This window comes from Pleurodeles waltl, chromosome 1_1, assembly GCF_031143425.1.
Source record: "Pleurodeles waltl isolate 20211129_DDA chromosome 1_1, aPleWal1.hap1.20221129, whole genome shotgun sequence".
NCBI classification, from domain to species: Eukaryota; Metazoa; Chordata; class Amphibia; order Caudata; family Salamandridae; genus Pleurodeles; species Pleurodeles waltl.
Genome location: NC_090436.1, coordinates 710,988,460 through 711,014,366, shown reverse-complemented (window position 1 = coordinate 711,014,366; position 25,907 = coordinate 710,988,460). Strand labels below are relative to the sequence as shown.

The following is a 25,907-nucleotide window of genomic DNA, read 5'->3' as shown; positions in this document are numbered from 1 at the left end:
GCTCTGATCTGCACTCAGGGCAGCATTTTTTTCCATTCAAAATCACTACTTTTCAACCCTCCCTAAAAATACTTGGGGAATTTATAAACTTTCCAGGACTGGAGTTCGAACAGTAAAGCCCCAAGAATATTTGGGGTAAAGTTGCTTTTCCCCCAAATATTCTAGGACTGGAAATTTAGAATAGTAAATTTGACTTTTCAGTCTACACCACGCCCACAGCTGCCTTGCAGGAGCAGTTCACGGCAAGAAACATAGATAAGTCCTTTCTTTATCGGTCATGCAGCCACAGAAATAGGTAGGATTGTCTTGCTTCATGCGCTTACCGACAATATCGTAGAGGGCTACAGCTCCTTAAATTGCAATCCTAAACTTTTTTGGGTATTTGATAACCATACTTGGGCAACCAATTTTTTCTTGACTCCAACCAGGGGCATCACTGTTTTCACTTTCTACTCGGGGAAAAAGACAATTGTTTAGCCTTGAGGTTACTAAAACTCTTGGTACATACAGCTCTTGTCTTTTAGAATTTGTCAGTTTCATTAAGATGAGCTACATGGTGTATTTAACTTTCCCTCAAGTTCTAGCTATCTACGAGACCTCATGTTACCAATACTGTATAAAAGTACATGTAGATAGTACTGAGAGAGGGGGCTTTAGGTCAGCCCACATAAATGATTGCATGGATGGGCAGTCGACTATCAAGGACCTTGTGAGGATAGTTATAGTGTGCCATTTGTGTTTCCATGGGCGAAGGTGCTCAAGTAGTCCTTTTGTTAGACTACAGAAGCAATGAGATATAAAGCTAGTAATTCAGAGTCCAAGTGCATTACTTGATGTATTTATTTTACCAACATGTAATTTCAATTGACTAGTCATGATCTTTTAGTTAAGGAAGCATGTCTGATTTGTCTTTATGGCTACTGAAGATTACTTGCTAATCACCCTTGCAAGTTTGTGATTTTACTGCCTTGATAACTCAAAGTAAATATAACCATGCACATACACTTTCTTAGGCAGCAATAAACACATTGGTCCATTGACAAAAGGAGGTAATTGCTGTTTAGGGCTTTAAAGGTAATATGCAGACTTCATCTTTTGGCTCCATTTCACAACATCCTTCTTTGACGCTACAGTTTCGTTCTGCAAATGTAGTCTGTTGAACAAAGGGGCCTCACACCCAGCTTATATATAGTTGCAGTCCAAGAGGATGCTGCATTGTGGCATTTTCTTTCTAGGACAGCAAGGTGCAACAAAAACAAAGTTACTCAACAATTAAACACTCTTAGACCAAAAGTCAGAGCTATTAGGTTTGCCATAGAGTGATTAAGAAAAACAAAACTTCATTGGGTTGCCAATGCTTGTTTAAGTGGTTAGGTGGGATGATGAACTGCCAACTCCAAAACCTTTATAAAGCTATGGAGATTACTGGACATTAGCACAACTTTTTTTTTTTTTTTAAATTGCAGAGCGTAGAAAAGCGGCCTGTTTTTTTATATATGTCCGATGGCCAAGATATATTTTCCTTGGATTGGCAGATATTGACCACAAAACGTGTTTTAAAGGAGTAGAAGGAACAAGTTACTTACCTTCAGTAAAGCCTCATCTGGGAGTACTATATCTAGCTGAAGATTCTTTACTTTAGAATTATCCCCAGGATTCAGACTGGATCCGGAAGATTGTTCATGAGCAATACCCCTGCGCGCTGGTAGGTGGCATTGATCGGTTCCGCTTGTGAGTAGTCAGCATTGTCCGCGCAAGCAGTGACGCCCGTGGCATCTATATAGGCACCACCTAGGCATGCTGACTTCTGTTACTTTTCATTACTTTTCATGCCAAAAGCACAGACCCATGAAGTACACTGACCACTGGTTTGGATAACTAGAGGCCTGGAAGAGAATAGCCCTGTCCCTAGAAATATGTTCACAGCGCAGGGAGGATGGGTGGGTCAGTAAGGAATCTGCAGCTAGATATAATCTCTACCAGATAAGGCATTATTGCACATAAGTAACTTGTTCATCTAAGACTTCCAGCTGCAAATTCCTTACATTACAATAGATACCAAAGCAATACCATCCCCAGAGGAGGGTCTTCATACCAATTTCAGTCAAGAAAGTCCTGGAGGACCGATCAGTCAAAATGCTTGTCACGATGGACCTGACTATCCAAGCAGTAGTGTTGGGTAAATGTGTGCAGGGAGGCCCACTTTGCTGCCTGACAGGTATCCAGGACTGGAACTCCACATGCTAACACAGCGGTCGCAGCTTTGGAGCTGGTGGAATGAGTGCGCAAGCCAGCAGGGGATTGCTTCTTGGCCAGTGAGCAGCAGATTTTAACACAGAGCACAATCCATCTGTTTTAGCTCAGACATACCCCACGAAGAGTTGATCATCCACCTGGAATTCCCTACAGGGTCAAAGTAAAACGACAACGCGCTTTTGGGGTCGAGTTGATGGAGGCACTCCTCATCCTAGGAAGAGTGATGGGGAACACAGAAAGAAGGCAAGGCAATGGATTGACATACATGAAAGGGCACAACCACCTTCTGAAAAAAGGAGGTACTTGTGCAAAGCACCACTTTTTCAGGATGGATGGATAAATAAGGCATGTAAAATGATGCTGCCTGTAAATCACTGACATGTCAGGCAGAGGTTTTAGCCATGAGGAAAGCTGTTTTGATGGTGAGTAACCGCAAGACAATTGTGAGGCGGCTCAAAGGGAGTGCTCATTAATAATGTAAGCACTTTATTCAAGTCCCACTGAGGCATGATAAAAAGAGAAGAGGGAAAAAGATGAACCAAACCTTTCAAGAATTTATGTACAATAGGAAATTTGAAAAGAGAGGGTTGATCCAGCAATCTGATGAATGCAGAGAGCAGAAAGATAACCTTTAAGAGCGCCCAGAGCAGAGCCCTACTGGGCAAGATAGGGAATGAATATAGGCACCTGAGAAAGAGGAGCAGAAAAGGGGTCAACATTTCAGTTGAAACACCAAGCCACAAATTTCTTGCAAAAGCAGGCGTATAGCATGATGGTGGAGGAACACCCGGCTACGAGATAACATTACAGACTTTAGGAAGAAGGTCAAAGGCTGTCCTCTGCTGCCACTCAATCTCCACGCAAGAAGACAGACTAGACAGGTTGAGGTGGGGAACCTTCCCATGCTGTTGCAACAGAAGATCGTCCCAGTCAGGCAGCCTGATCAGAGGATCGATTGCCATGCTCAGTATGGATCTAAGAAAGGCTCTCCCAACCACTGAAAGAAACCTTGCACCACTTCCGGATGGAGACGCCATTTGTGAGTAAGCATCTGCACCTGAGTTTGTCCACTATGGCATTCAGAAAGCCCACCAGGTGTTGAACCACCAGGGAAATGCCCTGAAGTTCCAACCATGTCCAGAGACACAAGGCCTCATGACATGGCCCAGGACCCCACCTGGCCCAGTTTGTTGGAGTACTACATGGCGGTATTGTTGCCTGCGAACACCTGCACCAGCCCCACCTTGACGGAAGGTCGGAAGGCATTCAATGCCAGACGGATGACCAGCAACTCCAGCAGACTGATGTGGAGTCCAGATTCCACCAGATATCAGAGTCCTCTGATCTCCACTTCTCCCACATGTATACCATATCACAGGAGTGAGGCATCTGTCACTACTGTGAGATCTGGTTGGGAGAAGGGAGAGGGGACTGCCGCCGACCCAACCGCAGTTAGTCAGCTGCCATTGCAGATCTTTTGCAGCTTACTCCGAGAGATGGACCATGTCACAGAGATTTCCCTGATGCTGTGCCCACTGGAACTTCCGGTCCCACTACAGAGACTGCATAAGCCAGTGGGCATGCTGTACAAACAGGATGCAGGACACAAGGAGTCCCAACAGCCTCCGAGTCAGTCTCACCAAAATCCAGGATTAAAGGCTGAAACCTCTATATGATAGCTTGAATATCCCAGACTCAACGCTCGGGAAGATAATCCTGAAACTGCACAGTGTCCAGAACAGCTTAGACGAAAGGGAGCATCTGAGAGGGAGCCGGGTGTGACTTTGACATGGAGATTTGCTGCAATCTGGAGGTCAGAGATGACTGCCTGCGACGAGCCCGCTTTCAGCAGCCAGCTGTGAAGACAGGGGAAGATGTACACCCATGATGTCCACACATAAGATGCAACCAACACCTTGGTGAACACCCGAGAGGTGCTGGGCAGGTCCAAAGGAAGCACGGCAAACTGGAAAAGCTCATGGAAGACCGTGATCGGCAGGTATCGTCGGTGGATAGGCAGGATGGGAATATGAAAATCTGCATCCTGCAAGTCCAATGCTACCATCAAGCCTCCTGGGCAGATAGAACCAAAGCCATAGTGAGGGGGGTTTTGAATTTCTCCCTCTTGAGGAAGTAGTAGAGGGGCTGCAGGTCTAGGATAGGAGGAAGGTCTCCATCCTTCTTAGGTACTTGAATGTAGCAGGAATAGTAACCACAACCTGTTTCTTGCATCGGGACCCTCTCTACTGCTCCCTTGGCCAAGAGAGCTGCAACTTCCTTGCCACAAACTGTATGCCCAGGATAGTATAAGGGCTGAATAGTTTGGTTTGGAGGCTGCAGCTAAGGGAGGAGTGGTGGAAGGACCAGACCTCTGGCTGCCTGATCCACATAGTTTGTGGATATTGCCATGCAGCAGGGGCTGTGGAGAATGCACTGCTTTGTGGCTAGGCGGTAACTGGCACGGTTGGCAGCCTCTTCTGTAGCCACGAAAGGGATGAAAAGCCGACTGGGGATCCCACAAGGACCAGGCCATAGCACGACTGTTCTTAAACCTTTTAAGTGCAGAGTACGCTTCGTCTCTGAACAGACGGGAGCCATCTCAGGGAATGTCAAAGATGACATGACATCCCCCGAAGCGCCAGGAGTGTGTGGCAAGGCGTGTTGCCTAAAGGTCACTATCAATTAAACCGCTCTACCTAGCAAGTCGGTCATGTTGAGCCCACATCAGATTGTAAACTTTGCTGCATCTCTCCCATCTGCTACTGCTCGGGAGAGCACAGCTCGGGCCTCCTCCAGACTGCAGGCAAAACTGACCAACTGTATCCCACAGAACATTGGAATTGTGGCCCAAGAAGCATACAGTGTTCACAGATCGCAATGCAAGGCTACCAGAAGAAAACATCTTCTTCCCAAGTGTCTTAATCCTTTTCGATTGCCTATCTGATGGAGCAGTATGGCACGTGCCAGGGTGTACATGATAGGTGGAAGCCTGGACCACCAAACTCTCAGGGGTGGGTGGTTGGGTGAGGAAACTTGGGTCCCCTTCAGTGGGCCGGTCTTGATGGGTGATAGTCCTGGTCGCAGGAGCCTCTGTGTTGAGTTTGGACCAGGTAGCCAAGAGAACATCAAAGACGTCCTCATTAAATGGAAGGAGCCGTTCAGATGGGGAACTCCCAGATAAAGCACCTCTTTCAAGACATTAGTCTTGAACACCACTGAAGGCAACAGAAAGTAGAGGACCTCAGCAGCCCTCCGCACTACGATTGTGAAGGCTGCTCCCTTTTCCGTAGTCACGTAGGGTGAGAAAACATGCCAGCATCTGGAGAAGTATCCAGGTCACTGGTTTCACCCAGGTCCTCACACCGGTTAATATATCCTCCGCATTGGGTTGGACTCCAGGGTCCAGTGACCCTTCCCATTCCTCCCTGAGACCGAACCCAAAAGAATAAGGCTCCCTTCGGTTTCTTATCGGAATCAGGTGATCAAAATGGGGATGGCACCGGAAGAGTGCATCGGAACGGGTGCTGGGGAAGGTTGAGGTGGTATGATGGGTGTTGGTCTGGAGCCCAAAAGTGGATCCAGTAAGGGCCCCTCCCGACCACACAGGGCCGAAGGTCTGCCTGCCAAAATATGGTACACATGGTGCCATAGATCTCTTAGTTTGGTGGGGGTTGCTTTTGCACCCCAAGATTCAGGGAATCAGAGTCAACCCAGGCACAGGCTCAACCGCCGAGCAAGGCCTAGAATGCAGCCACTCCCAAGGCTCATCGGCCGACAGACAAGGACAAGTCGAAGCACACTTCAGCTTCTTCTCATACTTACCTGAGTGTCCTCAAGATTTTGAGCTGGACGATGACCTCTGACTCTGCGCCCGCTTCCGAGACCCTCCTCTTGACCGGGACCTTACCGGCATGACAGTCTGAGCACGACTTTGGGTCATGCTCGAGGCACCACAGACCAACACGGTGTAGGGCTGTCACTGATATCGGTTGGTGACAGGTATCACAGGGTTTGAAGCCAATCTTTTCGGATGACATCCTGCCACACCAGTAGGTAAAGCTCAAAAACACAATGTCAAAACAGCACAGTCAAGAAAAACTGAAAGGGTAACTCTTCCCAGATCTGTGCTAGCTGGCACATAAATAAAAACTGATGTCATCGTGGCTGGCTGGTGCCTATATAGGTGGTGCAAACATCACTTCTGGCGCGGAAAAAGGATCGATGCCACCTATTGGCGTGCAAGGGTATGCCACACGAAAAATCTTCTGGAACCAGTCTGACACCTGGAGATGATTACAAGGTAAGGAATCTGCAGCTAGAAGTCTATCAGATGAAGGTGTGGACTGCATAAAAACCAAGACTCATAAAAAGTCTGTTGTGGTAATGCAGCATTCATGATTTAGGCTATTGCACCACTAGTGCTGATAAACTTTGAGAATGTAGGTCCATGACCACCAACCAGAATGTGTGGCAACAACCAAAGACCAATACACTTAGTAATAAGTCCTTTACTGTGAAACCACATCTGACTGTACATGAGAGAATGTTCATCATATAATAAAGAAGCTACCTATATACATAATTAGAATACTAAACAAACAATTAGGCAAAACCTAAAGATTTTAGTTACTGAGAATAGCGAATACCATTCAGAATTCTTCAACAACCTACATAGTGGACTTCTAGGTGTCTGCCCAAAGCCAAGCATCAGCCTCCCCCCTGCTCCAGGTACGGGATAATTATGTACCAAGGTCAGGGAGAACTTACCAACAAGACAGACATCCCTAAAAAAAACAAAGACACAGTACAGTGCCCTTGACTGCACCAAGCCAGTGGGCGTGCGGCTACAATTAATTAACCAATCACTACAAATTAATTAACCAGTCACTACAGAAGTGTACTGTTTGTGAGTAGAAGTAGACAGTGTGAGGAAGAACAGCACATTAACACAAAGCTCCAGACTAGCATAAACAAGGCATCACCAAATCCTGGGCAAAAAGGCAATGTTGTTGGTACTACTGTATACTCTTCCTTTCCCTAGCTTCCTCAAAGCATTTTAAAGACATGAGTTTTCATGGCCTTCCCACAAGTATTGAATTTTTGGATCCATGCTGGCAAGCTAAATGCAGTTTGTACCACACTTTGAAAGTTAGGTGGTGTCAATCTGATTTAGGTGCAGTGTGCATACAGTTTAGATATGTGCAATTCAAGTATCTTTCTAAGGATCTTTGGTAAAAGCAAGATGATGGGGTGAAAACACCACTGCATGCTCAGCCGTCTATCACAGTGACTTAGGTTGCCTGCAACTGACCTGGCTGAGGCAAGCCATTTGTCTAGGGGAGGTTCTCTTCACATGTGTGCAGTAGATGACCATATTCAGACGACTACGTCATATACATTTTTTTACTGCCTAACCCAAATTACCCCCCATCTCGATCCAACTGTGTAGGGAGGATGTGTAGAAGGAAAACATTTGGATAGTATGCGGATAATATGGTTTCTCTCCCCTTAGTGATCAATTCCATGCCCCTGTGTCAGCATAGCCTGCACCAGACACATGCAGCGCTTGTACAATATTGTGTTCCTGTGTTCTGAAGCATCTACTGAGACAGAAACAACATGGGTGTCTGGCCTGAAAGTTCCTGATGTTCTTGTATTGTGCAAGTGTGGGTCCCTTCTTAATTTCTTAAACCAGAAGAATTTCTGGCCACATACATTAAAGACTAATTGAATATGTGAATACACTCAACTGAAATAAGACAATCACAGAATACGGAACAAATTCTTGAGACAACAACTACTGGGGGCAGTCAGTGCTCACAAGAGGCAGAGATAAAGCCTCTCTACCTGAATTTACGTCTTGTTGCAACTTGACATTAACACAGGCTGATGCACAACCAACCCGGGGGGGGAGGGAAGGGGGACAGGGGGAGAACTGGGGGCTAATGCCACGATGTGCTCCTGCTTTGGTGCCATAACCACCCGCGCTGCAGACCAGGCTTTCTCATTCTCTCTTCCCAGAAGCAGGCAGTGAAATTGAAACGGGCAAGCGACATCACTCAGAAGCTCCCTTCACCCAACTGCATGCAGGTTACACCGGGCCATTAAACTAAGGTGGATCCAGAACTGGAGCACAAGATAACAGTTTCAGCCTGAAGTTTGAAAACATAACACCACGTAATCTCCTGCCTCACGAAAGGCATTACAACTTTTGTAACAAGTCTAGTTTCTTCTCACAGAAGAATTTACCAAAAAGTAATCCAATTCATAGCTTGCCATTTTATTTTCTATATCCACGATTTGTGATGCACATTAAATGTGCTACTCGTGCCAAGATTTGTATTTTGTGACATCCACAGTGCACGATCTGTGCAAGATCTAGTCACCGTTTCAGCTTCTGGTCCACTCAGAAAAGACATTACAAAACTAAAATGTCAAGACGCTACCATATTACACTGTATTGCACAGTCAGCACACAATATGTTCTGATTAGCACAATGACTTGTCATTTCTGCAGAGAGTAAGAACATGTCATATTTTTCATTAGTTATCATAGTAAGTTTTTGCATGAGATTCCTTACTGTAACAGGACCGCAGCATTTTCGTGGGAAGAAAAGCTTACTCTTATTTCTAGTTCTCCACCGAGAGTCTTCGTAGGCAATGCTGACTACGTATGGCAAATCTGAATGAGGAAACCCGTGTTGAATAATAAAATCAGACATGTGGCTTCAAATTATGTAAATAAATTATCTTCCGATAGGATTTTTAAAGTAGGAATATTTAGTTTCGCTTATCGAATACTCCTACCTAAAAGGCAAAAACAACAAGGCCAAAAAACTCCTTGTTTCCCATTCGTGCACTACACTGACATTTTACACCCGGGTTTGGTTGCATGAGTAACGCGAAGCAGTAATTGCAGGCTCCGGCAGAGCACGTGGGTGGGTTGTTTATGGCAGAGAACCAGAATTAAAAGTGACTTATGTCATGAGATCATCAGTGATGTTCAGGGACAGAGAAGAAGAATTTCCATCTACCAGAGAGAGAGAGATGGATAAGTCAGGAAACCAGATCTAGCAATAAAACAAAAATATTTCTTCTGAGGAAAGAAATACCAGACTGGAACTTGAATAAGTTTAAAGTTCTCTCGAGATGCAGTCAAGGAAGTAGTGCTTTGTTAAATACGGACAATTTTTTTTACACAGATGTTTTACATATCGCACCAATGAGAAAACGCTTCTAAATGTTGTATTGGCAGATTCGCATGCACTGAAGCAGAATGGCCTCCGGTTTGCCTGAAAGAGGCTGCTTTTCTATCTCATCACAGATGGAAATGCATTAGAGTATGCCCTTTTGAGATGAGTATTTGGTAGCCAGGAAATCTGCACAGGCATCACCCCGGTTTACAAGGCGCTAATGTACTTAATTTTATCCAGACACTGCGGCCCTCCCTTCAAGCCTGATGGAAGGTCACTGGATAGGCATGTCTGAAATATGGTGGCAAAGGAAGCACAAAGTTTCACACTACTTTTAAGGGAAGTAATAGTCTGGTTGGACGCTTGGGAAGCTATTACAGAAGACTAGAAAGCAGTAGACTTAAGTAGTTGTTTGTAAATAATGATTAAGTTGTTGAATATACAGGTGGCAGTTGAGGTGCCACTGATTAATAATGTGGGCTCGACACACTGGCCTACAGAGAAGGAAGCCGATTGTCGGAAAAGGAAACATTTATGGGTGTTGGTTCATTTTGTCTAGTTCCTCTCTCTCCAGGTGCTTTACTGTTGATTCTCTGAAAGTTCATCAGATGCGCTGTTACATTACTTGTCATGATTTCTGGGACTTCTTAATCCAATTTCTTTATTTACCAACAACCTGCCATTGTTTCAAACATATAAAGTGCCCTTACACTTCATAGTACAAGGACAACCAGTGTCTTTCGATGTGTTTCAGATACTGTGGCTTATCCTTACAGCCCCAAAAAATTGGAAAAACTTAAATGTTGCGATTGACAACAGATTGATGCAGAAGTCTATGTGCTTCCTTTAGAAAGAATTGCATTCTTCATCTTCAGAAATTGGAACTTTACAAAAGCATATACGGTCAATATGGCTACCACTTGTTCACTTCAATGTGTTTCACCCTAGAGTGCTTTCATATATAAGATTATTTCAAGTCGTTGGTGTTTACCTTTGCATTAGAATCTTACTGACATTCACAATACTTTTATTTTCCGTATGCCATTGCTTTTGTTTTATGCTCAGTTTTTATTCGTACTCATCTAACTTACTTCGCTCACTAGCAACGGATATTTTAGGATTCATATCAAACACATTTGGTAAAGTCCGAACACGGGCCTGTGTTCTTTCTAGAATGGTTTAAACATTGGATCTTTATGTCAATATCACTACTTTTATTTTTTCACAAAGACAAAAAATAAAAAGATGAGGGAAGGGGTCAATGGAAGGCGGGAGATTTCAGGAGATGCCGTATCAACTGCGAATAGTTTGTAAGGGGCCAAATGAGGAGGCACCATCACTAACTGCGACTGCATTGGACAGGGACACATATGTTATCAGAAAAAGGTTAGGGGTACAGGTCAGAAAGGGGGTGCCCGTGGAGTTGGAGAAACATGGCACGTTGATTGCTTGCATGAATACATAGGATATGGAGCAGGAGAGTGTTGTGTGATGCAAAGGGTAGATATGCCTAGGATGTAACAGAGAAACTTTGCTCAACATGGAAATTCATTTCGAAATTACGTTTTTTTGACGTGGGGCTCTCAATGGGGCAAAAAGCAATCAATGAAACTATGAAAGGCATGTGTTTTGGGGTATTCAATTTCGTTTAATAAGTTTGTAAAATCGGTGCAGGTGGAGCTGTAAAAAGCATGTGCATAAAAAACCACTATCTGCAGTTTTACAATGGTGCACTAACAGTAAAAATAACAGCTCAACACATACACATGTTAAAAGTTAGAAGACAGGAGTTTAGATTCACTGCTTCACTCTTATTTGTCAATAACTGGACAAGGTCATAATCAGTATGGGTACCTGAAACTTAATCAAGGGTTGTCACCATTCAGGCAATTGCCAAATATAGGGCAAGAGAATACGGCGGGGGGGGGGGGGGGGGGGGGGTAGGTGGAAGTTCTGTTGGTAACAGCATAAGAACATTTGTTGTGTGTTGCAAAGATGCGGCTAACACTTCATATGGAAGGGTTCAGTCTAGATTACCTTTTCAGTTCTCAGGAAGCAAGTCCTGTGTTTGCACTGCTCTGACATGAGAGTATACTTGACCATCGATGATGTCAGAGAGGACAAGTGGGAGTAGCAAGGATAAGTTCAAAATGTAGGCACAAGAAGCAAAATATATATTCTGAAAGATCTAGTTATATGCGTTTTCAGAAGTTGCCAGGGGAGCGTTACGCGTTCAGCCGGTTAAAGGCTGGTTTCTCCAGAACTCCGGACAATAAAGAAGCCTAAAGGATATGAAAACATTGTGTTCGGTAGGAAAGGATTGAAAGGTTGGCAGGGACGTTTGTGCGAAAGACTGCAATGTGATTCAGAGACTATAATAATAGTTAGGTTCCGATATTTAGGGAAGAACGTCCCAGTGGCTTGCAAAGTTCATTTCCACACTTGATACACGATCATCTTGACACCTAATTAAGCCTCCTTTTGTTGGCTGATCGCACCTGAAATAAAAATGATATCACTGTATCAAAGCTCCTAAGCGCCGGTCTACTGCATCAAGCACATATTTATCTAGCATGAGCAGCCCAGGTAGTTCTAACTGGAAGATTAATTTAGAAAAAAAAAAAAAAAAATCCTAAACCACTCAAGTACCCATGTGAGGGACGATAGAGGGATTGAACTAGGGGCACTGGCAAATAAGGGATTGCACACACAAGCAGCCCAGCAAAGAAAAGATTAATTGTGCTTTTTATTTATTTAATTGGAGGTGAAATGCGGTGCAGCTGCTCATGTGCCGGGTGAGGTCTTCCTCGCCCTTGAGGCACAAGCCAGAGTAGTTACGCCAGGAGGGGGCCATGGCCTGCCTCCGGTAACATTAATACAATCTGCTCATGGGTTTTGAGAGCAGTTGACCAGGGCGGAGTTAGCAACCCTCCATAGTTTTTAATGGGCAGGGGCAAGGCAGACCAGAGTAGTCAAGGTGGAAGAGGGTGGACCTAGGCTGGGTGGGGACTCAGGAGATTGAGCTCCACCCACTTTCAATGTTTTGTTGATCGGTTATTAGAGATTTTGCGGGAGACTGTGGCGGAGCCCAGTAGCAGGTGGCCTTCGGGGAGTGCAGTGCACATGCTTGATTTGCCTGCATGTTCATATTACTTTAATTTTATACATTACCATGTGTCCTTGAATGGATACTGTGTTCAGACTTTCTCGGAATTAGTCATTACCATTACTGAAGTATTTATTTATGCTCAATAAGCGAGTGCTTTCTGCCATGTATGCTCCCGTTCAGCTTTGCTCTTTGACTGTGGCCGATTCACTTTAGAATTTTCCTTCAGTCAGGTCCTTGTTAATTCAAAGAAATAGAAGGACATGAAAGCAAGGGTCCAGATGGTAGGAGCTAAAGGGAAGTCCATGAAATGTACGTGTTCAAAGATGGCACACCCAGTACATACTTCACAAGCTGTAGCTCAGGTTGGCCCATGCCTTACTGTGGCCTAATTGCATGATGATGCCCTGCAGCCCAGGACTTTGGCGCCGTTTGATGAATCTTCATGAAATTTTCCAAAAACAGAGGTGGTCACTTCAGCTGCTGTCTGGAAAGTTTTAAGGTGATTTGTCAAAAGGAGGCTGAGATAAAATCAGGGTCCCAAAACATGTTTTCCCCATTCATTTTTCCATAGGGATTTTGAACAGTGATAACACCAAAGCCACAGGACAAAATTACACCAAATTTGGCTGTAAGATAGCTCTTGGTCTGGAAAAGGCCTTTTTGTTATTTGGTGTAAATCCGTTCAGTAGTTTTAGAGAAATTAACGAAAATTCAAATTTGTATATATTGGGGAGCAAAGGATTTGCGACCCCTTCCGATCTCGTGCGGAGATCAGATTGGCTGCCAACACTTCAACAAGTTGGCAGCCATGTTGGAACTCCGCTTTCGCAGAGTCCCTGAAAAAAGTGTGGCAAAAAAATCTAAAGAAACAGGGCCAGGGTAGTCACCCTGACTCCTTAACTCGGGTGCTAGCAAAGCAAAAAAGGCATTTAAAAATATTTTTCACTGCGATTTGCGCCGGCTCTGGAGAATTAAAAAAAAAAAAAAAGTAATACTCAGGCCCCAGGTGGGCCAAGTCCCAGGGGCATTGTTAATTTCAGTGCGCCCGGGAACTACCATCTCCCTGAGGATAAAAACATGGGGGTCATTACGATTTCGATGGACGGGCGTCCGCCGAAGTCCCGTCTGGCAGGATGCCCCCAGTGAGCAGGCCCCATTAAGAGTTCCCCGCTGGGTCAGCGGGCAGAAACGCCCAACAGCATTGCTCTGCTCATAATAGTACCGGCAGCAATGTTGTTGTGCATAGGGTGCACCAGCACCCGTTGCAATGTTCACTGTCTGCAAAGTATTTTTAAGTGACATATATATATATATTATAGAGAGAGAGAGAGAGGGAGGGGGGAGAGAGACACACACACACACACACACACACACACACACACAGAGAGCATCTTGAGTATTTGTACACTGCATGCTTCATCCCATAGGACATCTTTGTGCTAAATAACATGTTTATCGTTACTCATTTTATCATCCTTGAAGAAATAATTTCAGCATAGGTAATAATGTACAACAGGGGTCTCTAACCTTTTCTAAAATTAGAGCTACTTGCGTTCAGCAAAAATCATACCAATATTGCTATAATTACTACATCAGACAAGATTATGAGTGCCCAACCCATGCAAGATTACCTGCAGTGTTCAGCTCGTACAATTAAATCAGTAATGTGCAAAATGCTTTATCAATGTTGAATACCTCTACGCGTGTAATGGATAACCGCCATAGTTAGAGCCCCTAGCACCAAATTAATATTAGTAACAGATCTTCAATGTCACATTATCTGTCATACAAATATTTGTGTTCTAAAAACATTTTTGGAAATCAACCATTTATTTGCACACATTGTTTTATCAGTTCTGTAAATACACACATTTCTGTCTTGAATACACACACTTCGATTTAGTTACACATATCTACGCTACCAAGCCAAAGCTTTTAAATTTGTTGGGCAGCACCTAGGAGAGCTATTACAGCTAACTGACGAGCTACTAGTAGCCTGCTGTACTAGTATGTTCAGAGGTATAATGAATGTCCACTGCCTTTGAAAAGTCAGTTTTACCAGTCCAGAGTTTGCCCATATTACACCAGCTCCTCTGAAAAATTGGCAGACTGAAACAAGACTTTCATGTGGACCACTGCACTATAGTAGAGGGCAAGCAGGGCTATGGAGGAGCAGTTACCCATCAATTCAGTCACTGGTGGGGTTGAGGGAACAGTCAATCGGAACACATTAAAAGGATTATTATTATTCAGCCCATCTTGAAGAAGTATTGGTAGATTTCATTAGTTCCCTTTGGAAACGGCCTGGAGCACTTCTAAAAGTCTGAAAAGTGTACCAGTTGGTTCCATACTTTTCAATAAGTTCTTAGGAGAGAGGCCTAAAAAATCCTTGGGGAGCTAGAGGTTGCGCGCTTTTCTAGATCACTTAGTGAAATTCGGAGCAGCTATTGCACCAAACCACATTCAAATTTCACCATCTGCCACTGGATTAAACAGATCTCTGTAATGCCCGGACCGCTACATGCTGGAAACTCCAACGTATTCCTGTCAACCAGACCAGATTAGCACACTAATTTGCAACATTACATCCCTACCATTACTTTACTACAGGTACAATGACATTTCTCATTGAGGTAGTGAAATGTGTCCACTTCTTAAAAAGGTCACTCAATGGCAGGAGTGTGTGTTTGGAAAAGCCTTCATTTGCACTCAGAAACTGAGACACCTCAGCTGTTTAGGAACATTGTTTGCAACGTATATTCGCCATTCGTTTCCAGCCACTATATTGCAATGCAGCTCTGATTGGTGGCATATTTTATCATACCAAATGTGTGACTTGGAACAGTAGGAACATTTCATTTGGTAGAGTTTACTAATAGGATCCTCGCAAGTTATGAGTTATAAGGGGAACAGCAGAATCTATAACTTTACGATTAGAGGGAACACTGCAGTTCAGTTTTCAAGGGTGGCTAGTCATCTTGTGACCACCACATGTTCTGAAACAGTTGCTTAGAATTGCTATCCAAACAGGATTATATTGTCACTATACCTTCAGATGAATACTGCGTTTCCAGCAAGACAAATCAACTACTCAGTGAGGATGAAAGAAATGTTTGTTTCCCTGACACCAGGAAGCACACACAAAATTGGCACAAGAACAAGGACATGTTCAGTGACCTACAGGACATCCTGGGTCACTGCAGCACACTGGTTGGTTCACATTCAAACCTAAATCTGTATCCTCATTACATCTGGGATCCAGATTTAACTACATAAACATGTTTTATTCCAGTATGATGGCCATTAGCAAGGCTGCTTCTCTTTTTCCTTAACTATGACAATCTACAATGTTTTGCCAAATACATTTACAATGCGTTCTGTACTGTAGTGGAATCATATGCATAAATCATGAAACTGAAAATGACATGAATCAAGCCTTGTATGGACTCTAATTAAATATTATTGAAAGAGGAAAGTGTCCTTAAAATCTAACTGTAGTGAGAGACTGACATCCCTTGAAGGAGAATTCTGTAGGTACGACTTTGCCTGTGGGCTCCACTTTTAATTCTAAGTGACTGATCTGCTAGGAAGGGCCTTATAGTCCAATTAAGGGACCAGAACTCTGGAAAAAGGTATGTCAGAGAGGCTGTTCTTATGGAGGTATATGCTCCAGAGCGGCCCTTATGGAGTATTACAGAGTTTCGAGTGGTGGGTGGAACGGGGAACACCTTGCCACTTTTCTGAAATGAAGAAAGTTAGAGTCCAAGCGGGGCAAATTCAGACACATGCTTCCTTAGTTATAGCAGCCAAGATACCAGCTTTGCAAACCACTGAGTAGTAGACTGCTGAATGTGCAGTTTGCTTTGGGTAATGCCAACAACATCATTATGTACCTGCATCTGACTATCCAGGAAAATGTTAAATCTGACTCGAGCAGACTAAAAGCAAAGCAGAATTTGGATGTGGGCGAGTAAGGAAGAGAATTGCTGCACTCTATCACACGGCATGTTCTCTCAAAGAATATCCGATTTAAACTCCTTAAAATGTAATTACCCCCCCTTAACAGCTAAAATGTTGCATAAATGTACCAAGGGATCACACATTCTTGTGATAGACTTAAGGCTGATAAGGTTTCACCCTTTTTATATAATGTGGTCATGTCCACAGATAAGTCCTTTCTGGAACCTAGAAGACCAATGGAACATCGGAGTTAACCAACACGTGCAATGTCAGTAGTCCCAGGACATGTATCCTGGATTTGCTGACACAAGCTACGTCGTAGAAATCCAACTGTAAAATTATTGATCTACCGCCTCTACCGGCCAAGAGATAAATGTCAATGAGCTAGAGATCCCAGCACACTTACAGAGTGGGCACACAGAAATGTGAATACTTAAACCTAGCCACTGCTGAAAATACAATTTAAACCTTTATGCAGAGAAAGGTGGACAGTGATCAATAGATCGGGATCTGGGACACACTGTTTGGGGGCGGGTTCTCCAAAGTGAAATGGTAAACTCCTGAACATGATGGAACTAAATGTCAAGAAGTCTCTGATTCAGGGAATATGTTGTTCCCCTGGAATGCCAGTTTATTGGCTCTGATGGTCGAGCTGTAGAGATGACTGTGTTCAGTTGGCACTGGGAGATTTTACTGTTGTGTTGAATGTATTACATGTGTCGCTACATGTGTGTCATATGCTGAAGTTACTTTGTTTTACTTCGTCCCCTAGCTCATTAATTTGACGGATTAAAACGTGGGGGGGGGGGGGGGGGCATAACTGAGTTTTCTTAAGCTGTGCTCTACTTTGGCCCAATTTACTTTCAATCTTTTTAAAATTTCCATCAATGAAGATGCCAAATGAGGAACTAAAGAACTCCAAGTCAACAGCACATCTTGGCAGTCCATTATTCGAGTTGAAAAGTGGCATCAAGGAAGACATGCGAGATCTAATATTTGGTGGGTGTGTGGGGTGGGGAATAAGCATAAAGGCACTTTCGTGCCCGTTCAGAAGAAAATAGCCTGTGCTTGAGGGTGTGCCTAGCGCAGATGATCGTCGAGCATTGATAACAGTGCGACATCAACAGGGATCAGCGCCTATTCCTGAGCGTTGTAAAAAACTGTGTGAAAAAAAAGAATGCAGATGAAGTGCAAATGCCTTCTGCAGCTTGTCTGTGTAAAAGAGGTTGTGTCCTATATTGCTCGGCCAGAATAAAGACAGTCATGTGTACATAAATACACTGCGTACAACTGTGGTTCTAGTGTTATTTCTTTAAAATCATCTTAAGATACCCCTACATGAAAGGGCTCCCATTTCACTTCTACAGGAAATAGCAATATGTAGTTACGCCATATACTCAAACAGTTTGTACATCAATGACGTTTGTGTGGCAGTTAGACAAAACTATCTGCGTCAAAGAAATTATGTTAGGGAGAGAAGGAAGTAAACTTGAAAAGTGCTTATGGTGGCATTAAAATACTTTTTATTGCAACGTCGACCATTTTGCAGCGAGGCCTGGGTTCATAAAGGTATCTGGTTTGGTGAGGCGGACAATATCACATCTCCAGTTATAGTTTTAACGAATGCAGGCTTTACACATTCTATATCCTGATTACTGCTGCGTTTCATTAAACTAAACACAATAAAATACCATCACAGCCACTTCAGTGCTCTTGCTAACTAACTGCCGATTCTGTGACTGCCGATTTCTCTCTTAAGTCAACTCCTGACCCCCTACTCTGTCAAGTTCGGTCTGTTTTTTAAGACAGAAAAAAATAACGCCCACCCACTGCAGAGAGTAATTAGAAATAGGTATTTTACAGTAAAAACACGCAAGAGCAATCGGGCACATAACTTCAGTAGGTTTCAGCAAATTCACAGTATGCCCACTGCGGCACTGTCACAGCAAGCGGCAGTTGGCAAAGTAAGGAGACCCTTCAATGTGCGGCACACAATTGCTACCCCGTTCATCAATGGCGAAATGTCAAGCTAATACGGCGGCCACTGCCGCCTAGTTGCCACCCCTTCTTCTGAGCGCTTTTTAAGATATGCACGAAACAATTCTTGGTTTGGTTCACGGGCCAGTCTGTGCAGAAGAAAGTTAGGGGCCCTGCAACAATCGTCGCCCAAGAGCATGAACAGCTGGCCTCGGGAGGCCCAAGCCTGTGAAAACAAGGCCCGCTTCAGACAGGCAAATCGTGCGTGTGGGGGGGGGCAACAAGCATCGCGGCACTTAAAGGGGGTGCAGGAAGGCAACCGCAGAATATTGTGCAACTACCATCATAGGCCCAGTCACACCGCAGGACCGGCTGTCACAGCCACAAGACTGGGGCCTGGCACGGGGCAAAGAGAACTCAGCCAGATGGCGAGCACATTAGCCTAAAGGGCAAGAGCTGCTCAGGTAGTGTCCTTGAGATGCCTCATGGCAGGTACACAAGGGAGCAACAGAGGCCAACATGGGTCAAAAGCGGGCGGACATGGCACTTGCGGTCCAGGCAAGGGTCTGACCCCCCCCCCCCAATTATGGGTAGACTCCTAAAACCTAAATAAAGTGGTTCTAATTTTACTGCTTTAAGTGACACTACCATCTTAAGATTGAATTAATAGTTTAGATATTATGCAGCATGTATTCCACATACCCAACAAGGACAGATATTGTGGGAATGCTAATCATCTCACATACATTTGTGTGCGTACCACTAGCATGAAGTTCAACTGACATAACTGGCCCAAGCCCACGTCATGTCCTAGCACATCCTTGCCCATATTGTACCGGTCAAATCATACTACAACCACAAACACCCATTAAAATAAACAGGTCCACCCATGATTCTGCATAGAAAGAGTACTGCATTACCACAATTTTAGCAGTTGCGTTCTATATCTAACCTAACTCGGAGCTCTTCCCCTTCCATTGAAAGTCATATGACTCAAAACTGGATACATACTCTCTATTTACAGTAGCCAAAAAAAAGAGCAATGCAGGGAAACATGCAGGGAATGTCAGACCAGAATGACAAAACAAAAAGCAGAAGTGAACATGTTGATCACACCACGAATCTTGGATCTTATAACCTCCTAATTAGAGGGAGATTTTCAGCTGCATCGTAATTCCAAGCGAGGTGACTTGCTGTGGTGGCATTAGAATTTTAGTTCAGGAGTACATAACCTTTTACTAGAACCCCTGTGTGAATTCCAAATAACTGGCATTTTTTTGCGTGGCCTTGGGTGAATAGCATTTGTATTATGTGCAAGGGGTGGTTTCTCTGAAGGTTGAACAAGATACTGTCCATGTCTCTGCACGGACTACCCCCAGACTAGGCTTACCTATCAAGTGAAAGAAGATTGCTGTCTCTTTCCCTTTCTTCGGTGTAGGTTTTCACGATACAGTGAAAAGTTGCCCACTCTCCCAATCTTTACGTGTTGAGGACTGTCTCTTGTCAGTGCTTGTCATACACAATGACACCTTTATCAGTCCAAGTTTTTTAGGCCTCTTCACCTGAAGCCTGATAAACCAAGAAGGAAAACAAGAACCAATGAGAAAGGTGTACTTCTTGCTTATCGGCAGAAGAACTTTAAGTTTGAAAGAGGCATGGCTTTGTTTGGCTCATGCTTCCTGTGCCTTCAGTAGGGGGTACTATAAGTCTTTATCAAAGACAGGGTAAGACCTTGGCAATTTGTGGGTACATAAAATGAAGGGGATGCACTTTAGAAGAAATTGATGGCAAAAAACTGTAAGTAAAACAAAATTAGTAATTGGGTTGGATTGAGGTCCACCACAAGAAATAAGGCCTTAAACTGGTTATTGTAGAACACAGTTTTAGTTATATAACCCTGGACTCTACTCCCTGGTAGCTGGAGCACAGAACAGACAGACATAATTAGGGAAACCTGTAAAGCATTTAGAAGTAAGAAAACATTTAAAAATTCAAAAACACAATAAAAATCCCTAAACCAATTTAAAAGAATTGAGAAAAACTCAATGAGTAAAACAACATAACAAAAATCCAAGATGGGGAACAAGAGGTATGAATTTTTAAAGACGTAAGGCAAAAAGCACCAACAAAAAGTAAAGTGCCAATCAATGGTCTCTATTCACGATTGACAGGGATCTAGGCATTGATTTCAGGCCGACCTTGATAGAGCGCGGGTTGGATACACCGAGCGTGCTCTTCCTGGTCAAATTCTTCCAGCAGGACAAGGTTGCTGGCTGTTCTTGCCGAAGTCCTCTTGAAGCCAGATAGCTACTGGACAAGGCCCGCTGAATCAATTGGTTTTGGCAGAAAAAGCTGTAAGTAGGTGATTTTGCAGGTAAAAAAAGCATTTGCGTTGAGCGGATAGTTTTCACGCTGTCACATGGTCAAAGTTTTTACCTTTGGACTTAGTCTTTTTTTAAATAGAGCTTGGCTTCATCCAATAGGCCAAGCCTGAAGCCATATCTTAAGTCAAACACCGTTGCTGCAAGGTCCCGCAGATGCTTCGGAGGCCTTGAAAGTCCCAACATTTCAGAGTTTGATGCTTTTGATCCGTTCTAAGACTTCCAGGTTCTCAGCACAGCACTAAAGGGGCAAGGATTCACTTCAGAGGTCACGAGCAGGTTCCAGTCTAGTTCCAGTTTCTACTGGAGAGCTGGGGTATTTTCTTTGTCCTGGCTACAAGTCGAAACAGGGCCAACCCTTGAGGTTTCCATCAAGGTTTCAAACAGCATGGCCAGTCCTCTTCGGTTCTTCCAAAGGTCCAGAGTCTATTCTTGAGCTGTGGGTGAGATTCTACTTTTATTAGTATTTATAAGCCAGTTTGTAGAGGTGACTTTGGAATAAGGTGTCCCACTTTTTCCAACACTTCCTGTTTGCACTGCTGTGAACTATCCCACATTGCACCATTCTAAAGATTATCCCAGAGGGCACAGGCCTCTTTTTCAGAAAAGGAGCCTGTGTGCCAGCCAGGAGGAATGTTGTAGGCAAATGAGTGGTCCATCCTCTTCAGCTACAGCAAGCTGGTTCTGGTACAAAGGTCCCCTCCTACTGAGCCGGTGCCCAACACTCTACAGAGGACCTAAAGAACAAAGGCCTTCCATTCCACAAGTCTCCCCTTACACGTAACTGTGATTGGACAGGGATCACCCTATCTTCTAAGTTAATGAACTTTCTGGATCCCCTCCCCAGCCATCCTTCTTAGGTCACCTCCTTCACCCCAGATCGTCTGTGAAAAGGCATAAACCCTTGTACCGGCTCTGGGAGCAGCTTTCACACCTCACTTAGGGGAAACCCGTAGATCAGTGGTTCTTACCTGTGGTACGGGGACCCTTGGGAGTCTGCCAAGCCTATTCAGGGAGTCTACACCTGCTTTGAAAATTAAATATTAATAGTTTATTAAAGTGTAAAACAATATATATATATATCTATATCTATCAATAAAATTAAAAAAGTAAAAAAGTTCTGTAAATCTGAAGAATTTGAAATTAGAGGCTAAAAATTAGGTTGGTAGCCGCAGATTGGTTTGTGGGAGCAGAACATGTGCATCAAAAAGAATATAGCATGGATTACGGGTAGCCTCAATTGAATTGATCGCCGCTTCAACCTTCCCATTAAAATTGAAATGTAATTTTTTTATATTTGTAAATTAAATAAAACATTTATTCATTTGTGTATTTGTTTGACAAAGGCTTGTTTCTGTAAATCACCAAAATTGCTTAGGCCGGAGTCCCTAGCTTCTAGCAATGACTCAGTGGGGATCCCCATGTTCCAGTAATGATTATGTGGTGATTCACAGAAGAAATTTCTCAAATATTTATTAAAATTCGACTTCACCACTGAATTGGATTTTTATTAAACATTAAAAATATTGCTTGAATTACACCAGTAGGTTGTAGATACACATGCTCTGCATACTCCTGCCATCTAATGTAGGGTCTGATGTGTGCAACTTGTTCCTCTGAGAAAGCTTCTGGAGTCATGAGGTAAAGTGACCCCTCCTCTCGATGATACTGCGCATGGGCATCGACTCCATTGTTAGATTGTTTTTCTTTCTGCCATCCGGTTCGGGCTCCCGTCGGACCGGTGCTAACTTCTATACTTGTCGATATTGTTTTTGTTCGAGTTCTACCTTCGAAAGCAGAAGAAATTAATCAGCCGTCAACTTGACGCTCTCCACTCGCAGCCTTCGGGTCTTCCCCTCTCGGGCCTTTCTTTCTCATCTCATCAGATTCCATTGACAATGTTCTGCTAATGGAACAGACTCTATTTCTGTTTTGTCCCTGCTGCCACGCGAAATACCCGCACACCAACCTCCATCAGGTTCGTGTCTGTCTCCCGACCACAGCAAGGAGAGCTGTGAGGCCTGTTGATCTTTTCAGTTGGAGAAAACATTGTGGGATCGTCCGGCGCATCGGAAAGAACTGCAGAGCAAAGACCTGAAGGAGAGACCAGACATCTTCAGTCACCATGTCGTCAAACAGGAAGAAGACGCGCACAAGGCCTCAGAAGCGGAGGAAGAGGCTTTTTCTATACCGGACTCTAAATCAGACTTAGAAACCAGCTCAGCATGCAGATACAAGATCTTCCTACAGGACAGTGCACAGTGAGTACACATGCCCCTATCCAGCCTACCAAAAGACATTCGGTACTGACCAAAAATATGGCTTCCAGGCCACCGCTGCCGACAGGCCATGGTAGGCACTGACCAATTGCTAAGGTAGCCCTGCTCTCGAGCCCGGCACCGAAAGCCAAACTGAAACCTCCAGCTGCCGTACCAAGGCGATCACTTTTGGTGCCGAGCCAACCACCTCACTCCTCCAGCGCCAAAACAAATAACTACTTTGACACAAAAACCTTCCACTTCGTGCCAGAACCAATCCTAGATACTATGATACGAAACAGAAGAAAATCCACATTCAGACTCCATTGGTCACAGTCTGGCAAAGGCAGAGAAGCGGACACCTACTTCATCGAAGCAATAACTTTCATTTAAGGAAGCCATGTATTTGCCTGCACCTTTGAAAAACCTAGGAAAAAAAAAGAGAAAGAAGGACATTGCCACCAGTCCTGTACAGCCATCTTTGCCTGCTTCTCCTCCACCTCCCTCATCACCACCACATCAATCACTTATTGATAACTGATTTTATCCCCGCAATCTTATTCAGGGAATCAAGAAGGGGAAGATAACCTACAGATTCCTGGGACTCCACCTGGCGATATCGACCCAGACCTTTACTCAGATAAACCATTGCACCCAAATGATGCCACATCGTCCCAGGAACTCATAGCTAGGGCAGCTGCATATCATCAGGTACCCTTACACAAAAACCCTATAGAGGATGCTTTCCTCTTTGAGACTGTCTTCCACCTCTAGGGCATGCCAATAACTGCCCATGCTATAAGGGATGACCCATCAAGCAGATGAGACCTTTAAACATTGGGGATGCATCCGTAGGGTGGATAAAGAAATACAAAGCAGCACCTTCAGATCCTACTTACATTAGGGGGTCACCTGACTCCCTAGTAGTATCTAATGCTCGCAAGATGGCTTATTCCCAAACAGCAGCAGATGCCCCTTCACCAGGTAAGGAGTCTAAACTTATTGATGCATAAGTGTTATATTCTAAGTGATCATTTTTTGTAACCAAACATCCAAGCCAGTATGTGATGTATTAAATTGTTTCTTGTTGGGCAGCATATATTGCTACCTTATGTTGTTTCATCTTAGCTGTATTTGTTAAGGTGGAAGATGTGTGTTATATTCCAAGTGATTCATGCAGTGCACCTTTATGGAAGGTTGCTCTCTGCAAGTTCTGATACCTGAAGCGGTGCGTTCCATGGTTTGAGTTGAGAGGCTGGTTTTCCTTGGGACAGCTGCTGAGGACATCGGTGTTGATTTCATCCAATAAACCATCTTTTCCAGACAGTTTATTGTCTGCGGTTCATCTATACTCCACAGGGTAGTAGCACAGGCAGTCAGCCATTGCCAAATTGCCAACACTCAAGAGCTTTTGGCAAGATAGGACAGAGCTCACTGGGATAAAAAGGAGGAGCTCCTCCAATATCTCCCTGAGGAGTACAAGAAAAAAAGTCACCAAATCGTTTAAGATGGAAAATTTATCTCCAACAACTCAATCAGATGTGCTCTTGATGAAGCAGACAGCTGCCAGGAACATAAATACAAGTATACTGTTGCATAAACCCGCCTGGCTGCACATATCTGGTTTTAAGCCAGAAGTACAGCAGGCACTTTTAAATGTCCCCTTTGACCAACAACATCTCTTCTGTCCTCGGGTGGATCAAACATTAGAGAAAATGAACCGACAAAGCAGTTGCCAAATCCATGGGGACACTTCAAACTTCCACTCCTCGCGGCTCATTTCGAGGACCCACATTTAAACAGGGCACCAAAACAACATCAGGCCACTGTCAAGCCATCACTTTTTTCTATATCTTGTAATGCTTATTTTTACAAGTTCCTACTTTTAAGAAAATGCATGTTGGAGATAGGGTCTTCTTGGTGTATACAGACAGACATGGAACTCACTCCCTCTCAATCTTTGATTTACCCTACTTCCTCATCAGATTCTGCAATCTTACTTAAAACTCAACTCTTTTCCGGTTACCATTTTTGCGTCATCTGTTAGCTGCTGTTCTGTTTCTACCGACTGCTTTCTACTCTGGAAATGGTTAGAGATTTACTTCAGCACAGGTCTGAGTACCTCCATTTCTAGGGTAGGAAGGAAAGCAGATCACCCCAGCATTTGGCGGGGAAGGAGGGATGAAAGGGAAGGGCTTTTTCTATCAGGGAAAAAACTGCCCCTGCAAGAAAAGAAAAGGCAAGCGTTTGTACAGAGTGCTCCATGAAGCAATACAAAAAAAAAAAAAAAAAAAACAATCAGAAGGGTGCAATGAACCTGGTTCAAAACAAACAGCATTCAAGACAAACTTCACCTACTCACACTTATCTAAATCTACAATAATCAATCAATCAAAAAAGCTTAAAAAAAGGGTACTAATCCGACAGAAGTCAAAATGCTATATCTGTAAACAAAGAATTTTATAAAAGAAGGAACTCATCCCCTTACTCAAGAATTCACAGAAACTGAAAAATCATACAACCAATGCGGTCAAATGGAAAGCACCAGCACCAACCATTTGCAAAAACCAACCCAGCCTCAGCACTCCCTCAAATATCACTAAGTGAATGAATGGATCTGGTAAAAAAAAAAAAGCAGGCCTTCCGACTGCCCTTCTGACCCTTGTCCACCACACATTCTTTTATCTACCTCTGCTGTCACACCAGTAAGAAGAAGAATCATTAAGTCTAACTACAGGAATTTTTCCTAAAGACTTTAAAAAAGCATACATAT

General features: G+C 43.8%; 1 protein-coding gene across 1 annotated transcript in view; it reads right to left on the bottom strand.

Annotated features, from left to right (window-relative positions):
* The window catches only part of SLC12A2 (solute carrier family 12 member 2), a 409,553-nt gene that overhangs the window by 112,440 nt on the left and 271,206 nt on the right, over positions 1-25,907 (bottom strand). The window lies entirely within an intron of this gene.